Here is a 23,496-nt window from a genome sequence, read left to right on the forward strand (position 1 = left end):
TATCCAAAGAACATTATTGCCAAGTGGACAGTCGCGAATGTCTGTACGGGTACTGTTGGCAGCGCCTACCGCAGTAAAGTTTGCAGAGAGGTCGTCCTGGGTCCACCTCACATTTCTCAAACTGGTAAAGGATATCAAGTCTGATTGACATCTTGTAGCTGATATACCAAAGAGCCGAATCACCGCGAAGACTGTATAACAATACAAAGCAACCCCAAAGACATTTATGTTTGCTGTCCTAATGATTATACACCTATTAACCATGTTTGTGTTTACGTTACAATTTCCGGGACCTTACCTGCATATAACTACACGGATACAAATACTGATACGTGATGAACTGGCCACAGAGTGTCTTCCACACTTCAACAGATACCTAGGCATGATGCGTGTGCATATAGAGACTAGGAACACATTAAATTGCTGTGTTTGTACTGCCATACCTACATCATATGGAGGACTTCCGATGCATGTTGTCCCCTTGGGGATAGATTGAGACTTGTGAATATCTACACTTTGATACAGGTTCTGTGAGATCACAGGACAACGTGGCAATGTACTTACCTGTTACACAAAAAGGAATTGTATGTTATCATAAACATGGTACAGTTTCAGTTGGTGGGAGTATTTGTAACATAACTGTGTCTTACGAATGTCATATAACAGCCAAAGATCACAGTACTACTTGTAGCACCATTCCTAATTTGTATTGAAACATCATGAGAACAATGTTGAAGGATGTGCAGAAACATCCTGAATTGTATAAACAGTCCTCTGTTAGAGACAGGAATTTGTTACATGCAGAGGTAACCCGCATCAGTAATAAAGTAGAATATAGTTATGTTGTTTGTGGGAAATAAGCATAGCAATGGTTACCTGGGAATTGGTCCGGCAGTTGTTATTTGGGTTATCTGGCTCCAGTCACATGACATACTGTACAATTGCCTGTGGGTGCGCCCCGAACTATAACACATATAGCTCGAAGAACTGGGAACACAGTCGAGAAACCTACTAATCCAGTGGGTGAAATGGAAGCTGTTCTGACATGTCAGTCCTCTGCAAGAGATAAAGGAATACCGATTCATATGGACTTCAGTGACAGCGTCACAACCTGGGCTGGAACACGCCCAGCTTCTGGAGTACTGAAATCAATCAGGGAACAGAGGAAGTTATCAACAACTGTCGGAGGAAGGATGAATGTGACTTCCCGCTCCTGAACATGTGACTGATGAACTGGATGCAATGAGAACTGTTGTGTCACAAAATGTAATAGTGCGACTGCACCGTGGCGCTGAGAATTGAGTGCGTCTTGGCGCTTACTGAAGAAGATCGCTGTGTCCAACTACCACATGAAGAGACCAAAAGCAACGCCCACCTACAGGTAATATAGCAGGTGTCATCCATGGCGGAACCAGGCCCAAACCCACTGCCGAACCATTTCCACAAACCATTGGGTGGATGGGGTCAGTCATACTGAATATCATGATTGCCATTTGTGTTGTTCTGCTCATATTGGGAGCATGTGTCTAGTGCGGGATACTGTGCATGTAAGTATTAGTCAGGGACTCTGGCAACATACCTGTACCCAGACTATGTATCAAGACCTGTAAATAGAAAATGCAATCCTACTTGCAATGTACATCAAATTACTTGCCTAGTTAAACGTTCCACAGAGGAAGTCGCCAGGGAATGAAATAATGTTGTATATGTCTCTGGATAGAGTAGAAGCAATCAAAGGAGGGAGAATGTTAGCAAAATACATATTTAAACATAATATGACGTGCAACTTTAGAAGCTAATAGTGTATAATGCATATTATTCTACCTGACAATATAGCAGTACAGCTTCTCATGCATGTAATTGCTTGTAGTGTAGCTGCAGTGTGATTGAACCCTAACCCTAGCAGTAACCAGTGCAGCAGGTGTATGTCAGTCAGCATTAGTCATCTGCTCGGTTACAGAATAATACATGTATGTACAGGTATATCTGTCATCCTTCTACTGAGGAGGATAGGCTTGTGAGCTGTAACACAGAGTACAGCTGCTCAGCAGAGAGACACAGGAACCTAGTAGGACACGGGGTGAGGACTGAATATGAACAGTGTTGGAACCGTGTCAGAGCAGAACTTACCAAAGTACAGTCTAACTGAATATGTGGCTTGCAAGGTTGGGCTATCCTCATGGGAAAACATGTAATAAGCATTACCTGAGCACTGTTGTAGGAATACAATGTTCTGTACTCTAGCAATGTAAATGCCTTGTGACTGACAACATCATTAATGTGTGCAAAAGATGATAGTATACAGAATGCTCATACAGATGTAACATGTATAGAGTTGAACAAATGTCTAAACTTTGACTGCATACTCCTTTGCCTCCTGCTGCACAGTAATAAAATGTTATTAATCCCAGCTTCCTGTGTTAATGAGTGTCATGTTGAAAATACGAATGAGTGTTACAGTTTGATTTAAAAGACTTAATTGACAGATGTTTACGTTCTAGCATTGGAATAGGTCAAGACAAACATCACAATGTCCATGTGTACCACATACACACAGCCAGTAACACGCAGTAGTAGTGCATGAAGGCATACACGACTGTGGGAATAGTACAGGACATATGGCACGTGCCAAGTGCAGATGCATGACACAAACACCAGGATGGGTGTCCCTGCAAAGAGGAACATGTGCCAACTACACCTCCCACAGATGTACTGGCAATAAAACACATGGCAAACACACAGACACACTACTGTCCAACACATGACTGCAGCGGAGCCTGGTCAAACACCAACATGAAGCATGCACAAACAGGGACTTGAGTAATGTTTGCCTTAACACCCCCATAGGCCAAAGAAGAATAGAATGGACATATGCATGTAATGCTGTGAAGGATGTGTGGTAGTCCTCAGTATCACAGTGTTAGGGACACAGATACACTGTCATCAACTGTGACGTATGTGCAGCGTACACAGCATACCTGCATGTAATACAGAGGACAATCATGTGCCACAGAAATATACAGTGGCGAAAGACTATAGTGGATAGACAATTGTACATGTGACAAACTATGAATATAGGTTCACCGTCCATAGGTACAGGGTAGGCCATCGTCCCAGGCCCAGCCATAATACTACACCATAGTTAGGATGACTTTGCCAACCTTCTGTGCCTCAGATGAAATACCCATGATATTGCTGTATCTCCGTCAAGCAGTGATAATGATGTAATCCCTGGCCTATACCTGCAATTCTCCATCCAATGGACAACATAGCTGCGAACAAGGCTAGGAAGGATGTCTGTCTCACATGTACTGTGATGTAGATCCACAGCATAATGATTGTCTGGGTGATATATGTGTCACCCAAACACATCCATGAATGACCGTGACAAGGTAAATGTCACCTGCCCTAGTGATTCTGAGGGATGCGGATACAGTAGGTGAAGCATACACATGACATATGGGTTGACATGGCCTTGTATGTCAGGCACAGGTCAACACCAAACAGCAGGTATGTGGCGTGATGTGGCAGGGGTCCTACATGTGGGGCAGCATTACACAAAATGGTGTCATCCTGCATCTGTACAACGATCAACCTATGTGGGCTTCCCAGCTGCTGTAGGTGTATGGTCAGATACAGTCTGAATGGGGCAATGTAGTAGATCATAGGTGTAACACGTAATGGGTACAAGGGAACAATGACCTAGCCTGATGTAGATGTGAATCCCTGCACCAACAGGTGGGCAATGTAGAAGACCCACACAACCACGATAGCAGCGTGTGTGTGGAATGAATGGTGACCGTCCAACACTGTCCCCTGATTCCTGGTAATCACCCCTGTGCTGAGTGGACAGCCACCTATATGCTGGACAGGGGTGACCTAGTACTTCTCCACAGGTATGATGTTGCATGACGTTGCATTTAGCTGTGGGACATGTCCCTGACAGCAGATATGCATACCTGGGAGGCCCCTTGAAGGATATCTGTGTCAGATGTCTGTCCCACTATGGCACCTGTTTTGCAGTCATCTACAAACACTGTTGCCCATAGCACCCCTGTGTGTGCCTGTACCGTGAAGATGTAGGTGTATGACAGGAGTGCACACATGGAAGGGCCCCATGGGACACCACTTCTGACAGGCAGTAGGTCTGATATGCTGCCAGCAACTATGACCGTGTGGGTTGTGTCACATAGACAGTTTACAACACATTCTGTGATGTGCGTGTTCACATCCCAGCCAATGGGTTTATCAACGATACCTGACCCGGGTAATGTGATGAAGGGCTTTGCCAGGTCGAGGTAGGCTGTATGGACTGCAACACCCCCATCAGTGGCCTCGGCGACTGTCCTGAAAATGTCAACCATGCTTTAAAGGCATGAACCGCCCTGAACAAGACAAACCGTGTGTGAGGCAAAGTAAGTATGTCCCCTATGCAGTCATGTACGAGCCACAGTATGATCCCTCCCCATGTCTTTGCAGATAGGTCTCCTCAGGGTAATGGGACAGTAATAACCAGCCTCAGTGGAGGTATTGGCCTTCTGTCGTGGGACTACAGTTGCCATGTGACACAACCTGGGTACCCTACCTGAGGTGAGGCTACAAAGAAATAGCTGTCCTAACTGTGGGTCCAATTCATAACCGAGATAGTGGAGTACACAGCGGGGTCACCAGCTGGTCTCATCGATGCTATGTCCACTACCCTGGAGAGAGCATGTCCCACCTGTGTGTCACAGAACATTAGGTGACCACAAACCAGTGGTACACACATCTCCTCATGTGTGGGGGAGGGTGTGGAGATGTCCTCACTGGACTTGTCAGCCTGTATGTTGGCAATGTGTGTATGTTGAGTAAACCCCACCTCTATGTGAACCCAGTCAGAGCATATGTGGGACTGAGCTCCCAGGTGTCCAGCATAGCAACTGAAGGTGGTATGATTGTTAGCCAGGTCCATGTAGGTATATCTGTGGAATGTGCCCTGGACTATTTCATGACAGTGTGTAAGTCTACACATATGATGACCAAGGGTGTCACACCTCACAAGGTGTCTGCTCCACCTTGTAGTAGCCACCTCCTCGTGTTGTACATTTTGTGTATGGCTGGGGTACACCACACTGGATGCTTGGCATTGGTACAGTGAACCACAGTTGGGTAAGTGAATGACTGGCTCATGCAGTCCTGTAGGTACTGGTAGATGGCAAATGTGATTGATGCAGTGGCTGCCGTACCATCGACCACTGGCTCAGGGTCCTTAAAGGAGACCACAGTACTGCGCGGTATTGTGTAGTCTGCCTCTGAGCAAGCAATGTGTATGGTAACTGGCAACACTCACAGCAACGGATGCCAAAAGCAGAAGCCAATGTCCAAATAACATAGATCAACTTCTGCATGACAATATGTGTTATCATACATGTATTGACATGTGTCTGCCAATTACAATTGGAAATGGCCGGTAAGACTGGCCTAAAGTTCCCATGATGTACACAGTCTGGGGGTGTTGTTCCGATAATAAAGTGGCAATACCTCCCAATCGTGACCTCTGGGTATGGTATGAAAGTGGTTGTTAACCTGCAACATTGGATGTATAGCATTGGTTTCTGGTGTCGGAAGACATGGTTCCTGTAGCACAACACAGTATGGGTAGTCAAGCACACATACACGATTGCTGAACACACAGCATCAGTGAAACCCACTGCTCACAAGGACACAGTCCGACAAGCTCTACACTTTACATATGCACAGTGGTGTCCATTGTAGGACCCAAAAATTGTGGAAAGAATCGAATAATGTGTTATTTCAATGCGTACCTGAAATCATTGTCGTCACAGGTACACATATGCACATAGCGTGTTTAATGTTGCTGATAGCTGTCCATGTAATGCAGCACAGATGCACAGAAATACCCAGGGTACCGGGTCCATAGAACTGCGTCCACATCACAGTTCCGCACACATGACGGATGTGTAATGGGTACTGTCAATTGTTGCAGTCAAGGGATTCTGGGTATGTAGACGCTGTGCTCGGTGTTGTTTCGCAGGCAATCCTTTCTCCGCCCGTGGGAGGATGTGTCGTAGCACCTGCCTTACTCTCCGCTAATAATGCAAACCATACTCCGGAGAATGCTAAATGTAGGTGTGGAATGTGTACAGCCCTATACTAGTGTCCAGTAGGCAATTGTCATGGATGGACACCCGTATGGCCAGGATGGCACCCACAACTGCAAACCGGGTAAATGACATAGCAGCGGTAAGGCATAACACAGGAAATACACATAGGGACTACAGTTGACATTCCACATACAAAGCGGACCCTCGTGCCAACACCGGCGTACACAGCACTCAGTCTGCCAGCAACAGACTGAGGAGCACCGCTACCGTACAGCGGTACAGGTGTGCGACCTGTGGGACACATACTAATGGCACACACACAGCGTCAAGTAGGATATGTTGACTATGGCTTTCCCACCCATGAAGACAACATGGTTAAATGAATGCATAGGTAAGCAACATGTTCGGTGGTGTTATATTGGAAATACAGTGACGGATATGTCCCATTGGGATGTCTGCGGTTAATATGAAGCAGTTGCTAACCAGCATCTTTGGATGTATGTCATTTGTCCACAGTAGTAGATCACCTGGTTATGTAGCACCATGTGGAATGGGTAGTCCAACAGACATCCGCGATTGCTGAACACACAGTATCAGTGAAACCCACTGCTCACAAGGACACAGTCCGACAAGCTCTAAACTTTACATATGCACAGTGTTGTCCATTGTAGGACCCAAAAATTTGTCTAAAGACAGGAATGCCGCCTTCTTTCAACACTAATTGAACTCATTGTAGTCACAGGTACACATATGCACATAGCGTGTTTAATGTTGCTGATAGCTGTCCATGTAATGCAGCACAGATGCACAGAAATACCCAGGGTACCGGGTCCATAGAACTGCGTCCACATCACAGTCCTGCACACATGACGGATGTGTAATGGGTACTGTCAGTTGTTGCAGTCAAGGGATTCTGGGTATGTAGACTCTGTGCTCGGTGTTGTTTCGCAGGCAATCCTTTCTCCGCCCGTGGGAGGATGTGTCGTATCACCTGCCTTACTCTCCGCTAATAATGCAAACCATACTCCGGAGAATGCTAAATGTAGGTGTGGAATGTGTACAGCCCTATACTAGTGTCCAGTAGGCAATTGTCATGGATGGACACCCGTATGGCCAGGATGGCACCCACAACTGCAAACCCGGGTAAATGACATAGCCGCGGGAAGGCATAACACAGGAAATACACATAGGGACTACAGTTGACATTCCACATACAAAGCGGGACTGTCGTGCCAACACCGGCGTACACAGCACTCAATCTGCCAGCAACAGACTGAGGAGCACCCGCTACCGTACAAGCGGAACAGATGTGCGACCTGTGGAACACATACTAATGGCACACACACAGCGTCAAGTAGGATATGTAAACTATGGCATTCCCACCTATGAAGACAACATGGTTAAATGAATGCATAGGTAAGCAACATGTTCTGGTGGTGTTATATTGGAAATATAGTGACGGATATGTCCCATTGGGATGTCTGAGGTTTATATGAAGCAGTTGCTAACCAGCATCTTTGGATGTATGTAATTTGTTCACAGTACTAAATCAGCTGGTTATGTAGCACCATGTGGAATGGGTAGTCAAACAGACATCCGCGATTGGGGAACATACACCAGCAGTGAAAAGCACTGGGCAGGTGGACACAGTCCAGCAACATCTAACTTGACATATGCACATCGGTGTCCATTGTAGGACCCAAAATTCTGTTCAGAGAATGCCTGCTAGCTTCCTGCATTACTCATGTGATCTAATTGTCGTCACCACGTCACAGGTACACATATGCGCATAGCGTGTTCAATGTTGATGATAGCTGTCCATGAACTGCAGCACACATGCACAGAAATACCCAGGGTATCGGGTCCATTCAGCTGCGTCCACATCACAGTCCAGCACACATGAAGGATGTGTAATGGGTACTGTCCACTGTTGCAGTCAAGGGAGTCTGGGTATGTAGAATCTGGCCTCGGTGTTGTTTAGCAGCCAATCCTTTGTCCCGCCCGTGGGAGGGGCGTGTCGTAACACATCGTCACTCTCCGCTAATAATGCACACCATACTCCGGGGAATGCAAAATGCAGGTGTGAAATGTGTACAGCCCTATACCAGTGTATAGTAGGCAATTCACATGGATGGACAAGCGTATGACTAAGATGGCACCCATAACTGCAAACCCGGTGGAATTACACTGCCGTAGTAAGGCATTACACAAGTCATACACATAGGGACTACAGTTGACATTCCCCATACAACAAACACAGACAACCAGCCGATGAAGTCCAAAGCAAAGACGAGGTACTGTAGGGACCGTCAGTGACCAACCAGAGCACACCAAGAATTAAAGGCAGTCACCATAGTCTATTGGAGCCCACTTCGTCTGCTTCATAAGCAGACTTATTCAGACTACATACAATGCAGTCCAACCTACTACATTTACAAGCATTAATTGGTCAGTACATTAGATGTGCTAGGTACTAATTACATGCCTTAAAGGCAGACAAGCGAACAAACCTTACTTGGGTTACAGATCCCACACAGTGAGGACATCAGACATTGCTTGAAAGGTACAGTCTTCATCGGAAAATAGAAATATATGTACATATATGAAACATGAACCAACATAAAATGTTTTCCAAATGTCTGACTGTGTAAGATACATATATATGTCCTACGGATTGTGCCAATATATTAACAGAACTGCAGACACCTAGTAATATAAATGAACCATAATATATACACATAAACCGTATGATTATGACTACTGTAAAATAGACCAACGAAATGTAAAGATTCACAATGTGCTAATGTAAATATTCATTTAGAAGGTTACTTAAATAAATCAATTCAGACATCCATGTGTAAATACTAACACAAGGCCAGCGAGGTGCTTGCCCTCACATGTACTGGGATGTCGTTCCACAGCATAGTGAGTGTCTGGGTGATGAATCCGTCCCAACAACACGTTCGATTAATGACAGTGTCAAGGTGTCGTCAGCTGCCCTTGTGGTTCTGAGGATCTAACTTATTTCGTGAAGCATAGTCATCAGATCTGGGTTCGACTTAGCCGTGTATGCCAGGCACGGGTCACCTCTGGGCAAGTGGTATGCAACTGTATACAGCTGGAATTCTTTCAGTCGGTCAGTATAACACATATACCTGAGACCCTGCATCTGTTTGTCGAAGAACTGTTGGTGCCTTTCCAGCTGCTGCAGGTGTTGGGTCAGATACATTCTGAGCGGGGCATTGTACCCAATCATAGGTCTATTGAGTGATGAGTACAAGGGGACAATGCCCTCCCTGATCTAGATGTGAATCCCTTCATGATGATGTGGGCAATGTGGAAGGTCTGCCTAACTATGTTGGCAACATGGGTGGGTAAGGAGCGGTTAACAACAACACGTGTCCCCAGATCACTGGTAACCCCTCTGTGCTCAGTGGATTGCCACCTATATGGTAGCTCGGGGTAACCTTGTTCTTCCCGAAGGGTATGCCTATGCATTTCCTGGCATTTAGCTGTAGGACATGTCTCTGGTACCACTTATCCACATCTGTGAGGCACTCCTGAAGGATATCTGTGTCAGATGTGTGTCTGACTTTGGCACCGGTTTGCAGTCATCTGCAAACATTGTCACCATAACCCCCTGTGTATGCGTGTACATTGGAAGCGTAGATGCTGGAAATAGTGGACCCAGGACTGAGCCCCATGGGACACCACCTGTGACTGGCTGTGAGTATGACATGGCGCCAGCAACTATGGCCATGTGTGTTCTGTGACTTAGCCCGTTTGCAACCCATATGGCGATGTATGGATCTACATTCAAGATGCGGGGTTTACCAATAATACCTGAGGGGGTATTGTGTCGAAGGCCTCTGCGGGTTGAGGTAGGCTGTATGGACTGCTTTACCCTCAGCAATGGCCTTGGTGACTGATTCTACAAAGTGAAACACGTGTAAAGGGCATGATCTGACTCTGACCAAGCTAAACTGGGTTGTATCCAAAGTATCACGGGTCCCCTATGTCTTTATCTATGTGTCCCATTATGATCCATCTCCATGGCTTTGCAGATAAGGCTTGTCAAACTAATGGTATGGTAATAACCAGGGTCAGTGGAGGCACCATCTATGTGGAGTGTGACTACAGTCGCCCTGTGCTACTACTCAAGTGCGTATCCTGAGGTGAGGCTAAGATTAAACAGCTGTCCTAAGTGTGGGTTAAATTCCCCATAGAGTTCCTGGAGTACACAGCTGGGACACCATGTGGACCCATGGATGCTGTGTTGACTGCCTTGGGGCTGGATGTGGGTAATGCTGGACATACCCACGGCAGGCGTGGCACGTTCGAGTCCGATGCCCAAGGGACCACACACATAGCCGGCCTTAGGCATAGGCCAAGTAGGTAGCCGTCTAGGGTGTTGCTCTACTCGGGGCACCTTTCCAGACTCTATTTGGTGTAGGTAGACCAGGAGGGGGGTGGCGGGTGATGTATCGGTGGCAACTTCTGCCTAGGTCACCACTTACCCTAAGGCCACTCTTCCCGTGGGTAATACAGCAGTACCCACACCCAGGTCATTGCTAGGGTCATTGCTAGTATGGCACATCATCTATGTAAGGAAACCATATATCCCCAGACATAATGGCACAGCATAATGCCTGTTAAGCGGCCAAAGGCAGACATACGTCACCCGCGGCGGTGCGGACGTACTGCGCGAGATGTCCGTTAACAATGCCGACATTGTCTCGCTTTGTGAAACAAACTCCACAGAGACATTCAATAATAGACAGCGACGGACAACCCGATGTCCTCGTGTCTGAGCTGTTCAACCTGTTACGCCATGTTAAATGTGTGTAGCACAACGGAACCGGGCCAAACAAAGCAACGGACATGTCTGTGGCTCAGTGAAAGTCGTCACGCAATGTTAAACCCTTGTAATATTGCGACGCAGGCCATACATATGGAGGGTTAGTAATGGAAATTGGTTAGTTCGAGCAGACCGTGTGCAATTAGTATAACGAGATCTACAGCGGATACACCGGCAAATCGGCGCTGCAGTTCTGAATAATTGGGCGCCATGACATGGTACCATGGACACGGACAAAACGTGCCCATGTGACTCATCTAACATTCGTACAGGGTCAGGGCAGTCCCGTACAGTGGGCGGCCAAGACCAAACCCAAAGCACCACAGCAACACCCTGACAATCGAAGGCCTGTATGCGTATGGGATATAAGCAGCTGTCATCTGAACAGCCCTGCGGTGACGACATATGCATCCTGGGCCATGGCGAGGGAATTAGGAATGTTCAACATGCAGTACCGCACCTTTCCCAGCAGGAGAATGGATGCCTGTGATGTGCGTGTGTGCGGGGGGGGGGATATGTAAATGTACATAGGTACCATGGGTATGCATATTAATGACAACGAACAGCTAACGTGCACTGGTCACAGTAACCGTCAAACGTGAATGCAGTCACATTTGAATTACGACTATAGAACATATAGATGTGCGTGTGCGTAAAGCGTCCATGCTGCAAAGACTGTTACATATATAAAGCTGTAAGTGCTTTCTGCACCGTCCGTCAACGGATCAGACATATGTTGCGGAATAGTCACAAGTAGACGAAAAACACGTAACCACACAGACACTGTAAACATATATAAGCGGACTACGGATATGCGTAATGCGGCGTGCGCGTAACCCACAATCCGGACATGCGGTGTGCGTGTGCGTGTGTGATCCAGTGGAAACAGGGAAGGTTACGGATGTCTCCTCCACCGTTTACATTCATAATTGTCAAATATATGCTTAAATAGTACTTATTGATTCCATGCTTTGTTATCGTAATGCTACTATTATACACATTGATATACAATAACCTGATCAACACACTACATTCTAAGGTGCACTCACAACAATTATCAACTATGTGTCCGGATACTGATTGTATTTACCAATATTGTATATATATTAACACATTGTTGCCGTATTATTGTTTCCATGAAGTAAGGCATGCAACACTGATATGTATATGTCACGTTATAATCAAGACTTGGAGCACTGTCCACCTAACTATGAGCAGGTTTATTGATTATTTAAGCTTTAAACCGACTCTGAAGGAAGTGTATAAGGGCGGCTATGTCATGCATTCCGTACTCGGCGATGCCCCATGTTAGTAGGTGAGAGCTCAGTATCCTTTCACTGTGGAGTCTATCGTATTTGACAGTGTCTGTTTTGCCGATATATGTTCCATAATGTCGTTTATGAAGATGGGCAGGGCCTTAAGGTTTGCTGTATTTCCGCATACTGGCACGTGGATATAGATAGGCCATGTCATACAAACGATGGGTAGTCAAGCAGACATCCACGACTGGGGAACATACAGCGGCAGTCAATACCACTGGCCAGATGGGGACAGTCAAACACGTTCTACACTTTACAAATGCACATCGGTGTCCATTGTAGGACTCCAAAAATTACGGCGTTTGCTCCGTTATCCATCGGGATCGGCCAATCAGAGTAATAACCGTGACTACGGCACAGCTGGACATATGCACCACCAGCGTGTTTAAGGTTGATGATACCTGCCCATGACATGCAGGACATATGAACAGAGGTCCCCAGACTGCCGTGTCCATACATGTGCGTCCATATCCCAGTTCCGCACACATGAAGGATGTGTCATGCGTACCGTGGGGGGTTGCAGCCATGGTATCCTGGGTATGCAAAATGGGGCTCGGTGTTGTTTGGCAGATAATCCGTTGTCCGCCCGTGGGAGGGCTGCGGGTACAGGGCGTGCCTTAGTCCCCAGTAAGGATGCAAAGCATCCATAGGGTAATGCTAAAGGCATGTGTGAAATGTGTTCAGCCCTACATCAGTGTCAGTAGGCATTTCCCAAGGATGGACAAGCGTACGGACAAGATGGCACCCATAATAGCAAACCTGGTGGAATCACACAGCCGTAGTAGGGCATGACACAGGACATAAAGATGGAAACAACAGTAGATACACCCGTAGACATCCATCCTGCCGTGCGAATCCCAGCGTACACAGCAGCGAAGGTGCTATCAAGTATGTGGGGATCACCCGCTTCCACTCTGCGGAACATACCTGCGACCTGTGGAACACATATTAATGGCACACCAACAACGTCAACTAGGAAGGTCATACTATCGCTAAAATATGGCGTTCCCACACATAACCGACATACTGTCATGAATAAATAGGTTCTACATGTACCGGCTGTGTTATACTGACAATACAGTGGCGGATAGTTCACAATGGTACCTGTGAGGATTATCTAAAGCAGTTGCCAACCTGCAGGACTACAGTAACACCCTATGGGTAAATTGTGGAAGGACACGGGTTCGTAGCACTACATAATATGGGTAGGCGGACAGACATCCGGGAATGGGGAACATCTGGCGGCAGTCAAACCCACTGGCGAATGGACACAGTCCAACATGTTCTAAACTTTACATATGCACATCGGTGTCCATTGCAGGACCCAAAATTACTCCTTAAGTGAGTGTGGGCAACATATAGAGAACGGGAAGAGGTGACAGCCGTGATTACGGCACAGGTAGATATATGCACCACAAAGCGTCTTCAAGGGTGATGACAGCCGTCCATGAAATGCAGGACATATGAATAGGACTCCCCAGGCTGCTGCGTCCATACCGTCGTTCACATCCCATTTCCGCACACATGAAGGGTGTGCAAGGGGTACTGTCGAGGGTTGCAGACATGGGATCGTGGGTATGCAAATATGGGTGTCGGTGTGGATTGGCAGATGATTCATCGTCCGCCCGTGTGCGGGGCGTGGCCATAACATATCGTTACTCCGCAATACTAATACCGATCATCCACGGAAATGGAGAATGCAGCTGTGAAATGTTGACAGCCCGATACTAGTGTCAGTAGGCAGTTCCATGGATGGACAAGCGTCACGGCCAAGATGGCACCCATAGCTGCAAACCTGGGGAATCCACAGCTGTTGCAAGGCATAACCCAGGGAATACAGATACGGTCTACAGTACACACTCCCCATTCAAAGAAAGACCGCTGGGCAGATACCGGCGTACACAACACTCCATGTGCCAGCACATCTATGGGGATCTGCGCTTCCATACAGTGGAACAGATGGGTCACCTGTGTAAAGATACCAATGGCACAATCTCCACGTCTGCTGGGAATGACATAGGATGGTCAAACTATGGCGTTGACACCAAAGAAAGACATCCTTCGGTGAATTAATAGGATTGATGTCAATACACCATGGCAAACACCCAATGAACAGGGAAGACTTGCTGGCACCCTATGGCCACAAACCATGTCACACATAGGTAGATGGAACAGTCAACATAAACATTTCGTCCACGACAGGTGCATATGGTATCCAAAGGTACTTCATAGACATGTATGCGCTATCACCCGTTGGCCCGTGAGACTTACACATAACATGGAAGTATCCAGGCTTTAAATGTCCACCCTTACACTTCCATTTGTCACTTTCTATGCGAGCAATGGAGATGTAGCCACAGCATAGAAAGCAGTGGCGCACTGCTAACGAAACACACACATGTCAACATCACAGAAAGCATACTATGAACACACTTATTACATGATATTGTACTATGAAACACAAACAAACCAGCAACCTGCAGCAAGAATAGTCCCGTGGTTCGACACAACACAAGTCTTCGTAACATTTAAACAGTTCATTAAAACATGCAGCGTTTTCGTTGTTTCCTAGCGTGTGCAGGAAAAATGCTATGTCTAAGAATGTTCACAATCAACAATGTGAGTCTTAACATGATTTTAAATATCACACTGTTGATTGTGAACACTTTAACAATTTGCTTATTCAGTTGTATTTTTCGAAAGCAGCGGAAACACACACACACACGGAAGGGACGGAGATGAACCTCGCCTATTTACATGAACTCAGTACAGTATGAAGCATTTACACAGCGCTACCGAGTTAACTGGCGTGGCGCTGTCAGAGGCATACATGTAGGCTGCTGGCGCCACCCGCAAGACAATATTTGGAAATAGCCAAGGCATGTGTTGCGGGCGTCTAAAAGCATAATCAGTCGCAGAGGCAGCTGGAAACACACACACACACAGACACACACACACGGAAGGGGCGGGGCGAACCTCGACTATCTACATGAACACACTACTGTATGAAGCATTTACAGAGCAGCTACCGAGTTTACTAAACAGGCGCTGTCACAGGCATACTTGTAGGCTGCTGGCGTCACCCATAAGACAATAGTTGGCAATAGCCAAGGCATGTGTTGCGGGCGTCTAAAAGCATAATCAGTCGCAGAGGCAGCTGGAAACACACACACACACAGAGACACACACACACGGAAGGGGCGGGGGCGAACCTCGACTATCTACATGAACACACTACTGTATGAAGCATTTACAGAGCAGCTACCGAGTTTACTAAACAGAGGCTGTCACAGGCATACTTGTAGGCTGCTGGCGTCACCCGCAAGACAATAGTTGGCAATAGCCAAGGCATGTGTTGCGGGCGTCTAAAAGCATAATCAGTCGCAGAGGCAGCTGGAAACACACACACAGACACACACACACGGAAGGGGCGGGGGCGAACCTCGACTATCTACATGAACACACTACTGTATGAAGCATTTACAGAGCAGCTACCGAGTTTACTAAACAGGCGCTGTCACAGGCATACTTGTAGGCTGCTGGCGTCACCCGCAAGACAATAGTTGGCAATAGCCAAGGCATGTGTTGCGGGCGTCTAAAAGCATAATCAGTCGCAGAGGCAGCTGGAAACACACACACACAGAGACACACACACACGGAAGGGGCGGGGGCGAACCTCGACTATCTACATGAACACACTACTGTATGAAGCATTTACAGAGCAGCTACCGAGTTTACTAAACAGGCGCTGTCACAGGCATACTTGTAGGCTGCTGGCGTCACCATAAGACAATAGTTGGCAATAGCCAAGGCATGTGTTGCGGGCGTCTAAAAGCATAATCAGTCGCAGAGGCAGCTGGAAACACACACACACACACACACACACACACACACACACACACACACACGGAAGGGGCGGGGGCGAACCTCGCCTATCTACATGAACACACTACAGTATGAAGCATTTACAGAGCGCTACCGAGTTTACTGAGCAGGCGCTGTCAGGAGGCATACCCCTCGTGAGTGGTATCATTTGCAGAGGCAATGCGCCCGATCGGGTGTTCGGACAGAGTGCGCAGTCACGCGGTCTGTTACCATCCCAAGGTCGCGTACACTAACCGTTAGTGCTGCAGTCGAGAATAACAAGTAACTACTGATCAGTACATCACTGCATACTGGGCATGCTCAGACACTTAGACTCGGCACAGGGCAGACATGCATACACATGTTGCGACGGCATGGGTGGCGGAATGTGGACCGTCGTGTGTGTCCAGCCACACAACAGAAACCTGGCCATGCCACAGGCGTGGCCGTTGCGTGGGGATACAGGCATGCACCGGGGTATAACTGCAGGCGGTAGCGGTGTGCACTGTGCTGTGTGTCTATCTACACAGCTGCCTACTGGGCATGCTCAGACAGAGTCGGCACAGATCAGACATGCATACACATGGTGCGACGGCATGGGTGGCGGAATGCGGACCATCCTGTGTGTCCGGCCACACAACAGCAACCCGGCCATGCCACAGACGTGGCCGTTGCTGCGGGGAATATCTAGGTGCAATTAACCATGTGTAGGACTGGCCTACAGTTTGTTGCATGCTACAGACAACCCTCCCAAACACAGGATACCTTCACAGATGTCCTGAGGACACTGGTGAGTGGGCATGCTCTCACAACAGCACCGTATTGGGTGACATGAACCACCCATACATAGCCTGGGAACATTACCCATGGCACAACACAGTCGCCAGCAGTCCCAGGTGTTCACACACCTGGCCACTGTTAAACAGCCATGCACCATACATACTAGGGGGGGATGTCTGACAGTTCTGCCCATCACGCATGGTGAGGATATGCCCCACACAGGATGTACAGCCCTCAATGGTGATGCAAGACCGTATAGTGGATCCACTGGTCATCCACTCACTGTAACCAACACCAGCATGGGGGACCTCAGTGATGACCTCTCCACAGAAAACCACACACATCATACGACCGGTGTGGTACCCTACAAGTCCTCCATGCCAGTGTTGAACAGAGGCCAGACCGGCAAGCGCCTAGCGAATGCCTTCCCGACCACCCACATGCATGTCTGCAACAGGCAAACATGATGACATCAGGACCTTGTCCACCACAGGTAGGCACATGGTGTGGTGGACCGCAGCCACTGACTACCTGTACATCAACAGTTGGAGCTACTACATGGCAGGGCAATGACAGTACCAGGAAACCATCACCCATTCATACCGGCGTCACCATACGGCCCCATACCATCATCCAGGTCCGCTTGTGGGAGTGGTACTGCAGAGGGCACATGAGACAACCACAGGGCCTTCCCTAACTGTGGTAAGGACATGGTTGGGGGCACACAGACTTGCCTGGAAATGGTCCAGAATGGTACAACAGTCACTGCACCCACAGACATTGTCTGCAAACCACAGGACATGTTCCATGCATACATTCACGGAGCCAACCGGGAACATATCCATCCCACCAGAGTCTATCCTCCCAAAGATGTCATATGGCCTGGGTGATCCCATATCTCTATGGCGGTTGACACGTCAGCAATGGGCACCGATGGTGTCCCTGGCTGTGTGCTACCCATCCTCATTGAGGCCCTCGGCCCACACATGCGGCCACTGTGTCATGTTAGCCTTACTATGGGCTATGTCCCCAATGGATGCCATATGGCATCTGTGGTCCCACTATGCCAGGGTAGTGCTCCTATGGACTGTCAACAGCCACACCCTATCGCTTGACAAGTGTTGTCTGCAAAGCTGTGTGGAGGTCCATACAGGTGGCCATGGTTACAGATAGCGGTGTACAGCCAATGCGGAACATACCCACAACTACATAGTCAAGGCGGATCCTGCCTCCCGAACCTGCTCGTCCAGTCTGGAGTGGTCACCAAGGCCATTGATGGGGATCGTGGGTTTGCACACAGTACCATGACCTGGTGGGGCGTTCAGAGCACACTACACATGGGACCCATGGAAGGCTCGCCAGCATACATGTGGGGACATATGTCACCTGATGCTTCTCAGACAGGTTGGAGGTCACACCACACAGGGTTGGTGCTCAAGGTGCCTTGTCACACTCATATCTGGACCCAGTGGAGGCCCACAGGGCTCACTCCTGTGCCCCCTGCCATATGGCATCCGACCTTCTAATGTGCATGCAATCATAGGGGGATTGTAGCAGACAAGGTATGCAGATGACTACGCAGCGGCCAACATACCCAACACCCCATGTTACACGGACATCCACCTAGGGCGTCATAGACATGGATGACTGGTGCCAGAGCCATGGCCTGCTACTAAATGCCAGAGAAGGTGCAGCCCTACCCAGTGTGAAGGACATGTTAGTCCCAATGTCACATGTAGGTGGTACGCCATTAAAGATGGTGGGCGTGTTCAGGAAATGGCTACCACACCTGTCGGCAACCTCTGTCAACACACACAATGGCAATGTGGGTGTGAAGACATTCCATTGTGGCCTCCTGGTCTGGATGGAATGGCAACCACATCAGGGGTGTTCATTGTACCCCTGTACACATCACACACCAGAGCAATGACTGCGTACAATGGCACATGTGGCCTGTAGCTAACCTGGCGCCTGCAGCACTTTCGGAAGGACATAAGCGTTCCACAAGGCGGGGATGGCGGTGCTGGGACATGTGTCACAAGCTGCGGCCAAGGGGACACCGGCTGTGGATCTTCACAGCACAGCTGCTCCGTGGTGATCTGTGCCTGACATACGGCCATGTCTGACCTGGGTGACATGGGCACATTCCACCTCCCAGGCTCCATGCAAACACGGGCACAGAAGCGACTGTCAGACACCTCAACACAAAGATGAGTGGGGCGTGCTGGGGAACAGGGTTAACGGCCAGACACCCCTACAACACGGGGAGGAGTGCCAGGCCATGTGAAGGAAAGGCCCTGACTGCCTTTGTCCAGGACTGCTAATGGCGTGTGGATGTGTGGCGATAGTTATCGCCAGGCAACCTCTGTGTGTCACTGCTAGACCAGGGACTGGGGACTGATGGATATGGCATCCCCATCCTGAGGGGTGTTAGTCGCCACACACAGTCATGCTAGGTCCACACATGTCGTAGGGCACATATCCTGTTACGTTCATGTGCGGCTATGTACCTATGTAGGGGTCCATGCGGATGTGGGTAACTGTGCTATGCTGATGTTGCCAGACATGCCTGTGGGTACCCGACTACGTGGGGAACTAATTACAGTGCTCCCAGTAGGCACGTGCAAGTACACCATCAGTATCATACGGGTTAACTGCACCGACATGGTGCTACACATGTAACCACCACACATACTGTGTACACATATCAATGAATGCTGCACCTGTCCTGCATGGTATGTCTGCTGCATGATGTCCGTGCACAACCCACATCACATCTCGACCTGTCACCAGCCATACACACACACCACAACATACACATCACGTACTATGCGGACACAGGTATCACATACACCTCTCACTATCGTGTCCACCCTGTGCATCAGAATATGTTAGCTTAACCGTGCATTGATGGTGTGGCTCACAGTTATCGGCAGAGACTTCATCATATGCACAGGGTGATATGTGTGCCACAGGCATGGGCTGTACCAATGGATGACATCATGTGTGTGTGTAAGGGCCAGTGCATTGAGTGGGCATGACTATGTAGATTGCATGTGGGTGTGGTGGAGCCCTACAGTTGTGTCTGCTGTGTGTGGGTGTGTGTGTACACAGTTCAGTCATCTGTGATGCCTACACGGGTATGCTTGGCAGCCCCTGACTGTACAGTGCAGGTGTTACGGCTCACTGTGTCTGCGGCGGCGTGACCAGCGCCTGCCTGGGGTCGCCAGGCGCGACCCGGGTGGAGTACGGACTGTCCACTCTCCGATGTCACATGTCCGCTGGAAGCGTGCCCGACGGGGCCGTCCAGGGCCACGTCCGCGTGGCCTGCTCTGTCCTGGTGTGGATGGTGTAGTAGCAGCTGCAGTGCTACTGCTACCAGCACTGTCTGGGTGGGCATGGGAGGTGCGCACGCAGCTGACCTGCAGCAGGTGGTGTTGCTGGCACGCCCCGTGCCCTATGCCTCAGCCCTACCCGATGTTCCTGCACGGACTGCGCGCGCTCAAGGATGGCCAAGCCTCGGTCGAGGAGACCAGCCATGTCACCCAATCTCCTATCCAGAACATCGGCAAGATGCTGTTGTGCATTCGCCAATGCCTGGATGTTGTCATTTAAGTATGGATTGCGGACCTCTGCAGCCTCTGCCCTTCCTGGTTCTGCCGTTCGGCACGTGCCTGCGCCGCCATTACAGTCTGGAACATGCGTCTGGTTATACCAGCTGCTGCACCACCTGTGCGGCAGGTGTATGTCTGGCGGTGCTCCCCGTACGAGCAGCACCTGCCACATGCCTGCGTGGCACTGCACCAGTCCTTACACTGGCAACATCGTGTGTACCCACACCTTCTGCAGCCACCACACATTCCTGCTCGGGGACAACAGGCGCTGACTGACCGTCATCTATGGGCAGCGGTGTTGGGGTATGTGTCGGCATCTGAACCGTGTCGCGGGATGAAAGGGGCGTATGTGTGATGTTCTCCAGTGGCACAGACTCTGCCTGTGACGACCCTGCCTGTGCCTCATGCACATGGTCATCACCACTAGTATCTGTGGGGACACTAGCATCAGATTGACCGCGGGAGGGCAGCACCTACAGCACCTGTCAATACAAAGACATACCATCGGTTACAATACAGACACACACACACACACACACACACACACACACACACACACACACACACACACACACACACACACACACAGCATGCATGTGATAATGCAGGTGGCATGCAGCATTCACACAACACAGACCAGTGAATGCAGACCAGACATTCATAGTGGCAGTATGTACACTGCCCTGGTGGGGACAGTACAACAGGCAGGTGTCATTTAGTAGGCATGCAGTACACACATTCATGGTAGTTTGCATGCATCAGCGTGATACACCGTGTGGGCGCGGGCGAGTTGAGAGTACACATGGCTGCCGACACTATGTAATGTACACCACAAACATGTGCGGTATCATGTGGACATGTGAAGATGGTGTCCCACCGCATGCACCACATCACAATGGCTGTCACGGTGCAGTGTTATGTGTACAGTGTACAGATACAATGTATGTGTAGCAGTGATGTCTGTGCAGGTGCGTTGCTGTGAGCTGTGTGCATAGCTGTGCGGTGTGCAGTGCGGGCTCTGTGCCACTGCACAGTAGCAGGACACAGCTATGTGTCTGTGCGATCGCGTGACCTGGGCGCATTACATTGCCATGTCTGTAAGTCAGTTCAGCTGCTCAGCAGCGTATATAGTGGACATTGCAGGCCCCTGTAGTAGCTGTGGAGCGCCATTCCACGTCACTGGTGTACTACATCAGATGTCCAGGGGGTCCACTACAGTGATGGACCCACTACGTGTGTACAGGGTGCAGCGGTGAGTACCCACTGTGGATGTGCTGTGTGGCAACATGCCTGTAGGTATCAACCATGGCCTTGTCTGTCTGAGTCATTGACAATTGTGTGTGGTAGACATCGCACACGGCCCTGTGGTGGCCCATGTGACATACACCCATACTAGTGTGGCGTGTCACATTCTCTGGATATGCTGACAGTGTGGATGTCTGCTATGTTGTGCATAGGTCATATCATGGTGTGACAATGCTGCAGCCAGACATCCACGTGCATGGGACATGGCATGCGCCATGTCTGCGTGTGCACCGATGCAGGGGCATGGGTCACATTGGTAACACCTGTGCTCTGGCCAGATCACAGCTCACTATGTGGTACTGTGTGCATACTGCACTGGCATACCAATGCATACTACACATGCAGCCATTGTGTAACACCTACACCATTGTATGCATAGCTGAATGCACGTAACACACCAATAGGTTGTGTGGTGTCATACCACTCTGATAGCGGGTGTATCTACTGTACATGGGTGGTGTGTATGTCGGGTGGTGCGAGCTGTATACCGTGACGGGGGCACACACAGGTGAGCATGTCATGCCTAGACACATGGGAATATCAATACAGCAGAACATGCGTTTGACTAGCAACAGACTTACCTGCAACAGACCCTTGTCCTTGCGACCGCCAGACCTACCTGTAAAGGCATTACACAAAGGTATACACATTAGCCATTACTATCTCCACGGTCAGCACTGTGCATGTCACATCATGCATGTGTGTGGTAGCATGTGCTATGCACATGTCTGCTAACACAACATAGCATACAATGGTTTGCATCTTGTGTGGCCATATACCTGGCATGTATTGCTATATCATGTGTTGTACTATGACACCCACACCCGTCGCCTATCATACAAACATGCAACACTGACTTACCATGCGGCTCCAGGCTCATAGCTCGGGGGACACCCACCTCCACGATGGACGCAAGTGGTTCTGCGTGTTGTTCCGTGGGTGTCCCCAGACTGGCCAGGAGCTCCTCCGTACCTGTGAGTGGGGGCTGTGTTGGTGGCCCACCACCTGTCCCACGTTGTTGCCTGGCGATTGCAGCGGCACGCTGTCTTGCATGCGGAGCAGGTCTGTGCTGTGCCTGCGCTGTTGTTGGTAGCTGCGGTTGTTTCCGCCCACGCTGTTCACCCTCCTGCACATCTCCTCCCACATCTCCTGCCGTTCCTGTGCCTGCTGTGGCACATGGCTAAACAGGGCGTTGTAGTTACTCTGGAGGTATGGTATGATGACCTCCTCCTCCTGTCGGCTAAATGTTGGAAGCGGGAGCGTGGCATTATCTGGAAGACATAATGATGGTGGCAGGTCACATTCACACTGCTGTGCTGGCATACTGTTGGAAATACATTGCTATGACATTTACGACATCTGCACAGTGATCTGTGAAGGGCATCGTGGCGGTGACACAGCCGATGTTGTGGCTTCACACCATTGAGCACTGGGTGTCACATCATATCTGTGTGCCACCCCATCACACTGTGCATGCACCATGTAGATGTTAGCCTGCCATGGACATGTGTACCTGGCTGCACCTATGTCCATATCAGTTGGCATAAGTCCCCATGTGGCGTCTGTGCTACTGTTCACCTGGGCGCTGTGTATATCGGTACACAATTAAAGTCCCAGTCTTTGTTAGAAACTGTTTTCTTTCAAAGTCCCAG

This window comes from Protopterus annectens, chromosome 3.part1, assembly GCF_019279795.1.
Source record: "Protopterus annectens isolate FY-2018-M chromosome 3.part1, PAN1.0, whole genome shotgun sequence".
NCBI classification, from domain to species: Eukaryota; Metazoa; Chordata; order Ceratodontiformes; family Protopteridae; genus Protopterus; species Protopterus annectens.